The sequence below is a fragment of the Toxotes jaculatrix genome, chromosome 5, assembly GCF_017976425.1.
Source record: "Toxotes jaculatrix isolate fToxJac2 chromosome 5, fToxJac2.pri, whole genome shotgun sequence".
Classification (NCBI taxonomy): Eukaryota; Metazoa; Chordata; class Actinopteri; family Toxotidae; genus Toxotes; species Toxotes jaculatrix.
The window spans coordinates 10522779-10523557 of record NC_054398.1 but is presented as its reverse complement, the minus strand read 5'-3'; positions in this window follow the sequence as shown (position 1 = coordinate 10523557).

Here is a 779-nt window from a genome sequence, read left to right as displayed (position 1 = left end):
CTGTTTGGTCCCTATAATTGACTTGGTCATGTTCTTAACCCCAGTTCTCTCTCTCTCTCTCTCTGTATCACACATGCAGGCGCACACACACAAACAGGTTTTACATCTCACTCAACAGGTGACTCAAAGGAAAAAGTCCCTTTTCTTTACAGAAGACAAAAAAAAAGGAAAACAAAAAGGGGGATAAAAAAAAAAAAGGGCTCCATGGTATGACTTGTGCTTTATAATTCCACAGTGACTGTGCTTGTGGGTTATGAGCCTATGTATGGTTTTCCTATTTGTTATAATTCTCCCTGCCTCCTACCCTTTCATCAGTTTGCTGGACCTCAGGGATAGTGAGTAATATCGGGCAAACGCAGATGCAGTCAGATGCACTTCAAAGGCTCTGACAGTTAAGTGATGATCTTAAGATGAGAGACTGAGCTGAAAATGAAAGTGGCCTTTTTGCACATATGCAAGGGTAGCGACAGGGATGTGAAGCAAGGAAGTTCAGTACAAACATTACGTTGGTTGCCGTGATTAATGCTCTGACTCCCTCTCATTTTCTGGAATTAGAATAATGAATCATCTGTATGAAACTTGGAAGTATGATCTCAGTGCAACATGTTATACAGCCACTTCTTCTCTCATCTTATAATGTAGAACCAGGATGTATTGCTAAGAATAGCTTATCTAACTTTTTTTTCCTCTTCCTTCCCTCCCTAAGCCTTGAAGTATGTTGTGCAAGTATCCGCTATATAGGACATAGCTGTGCTCTAACAGGTAAAATATACCTCTGT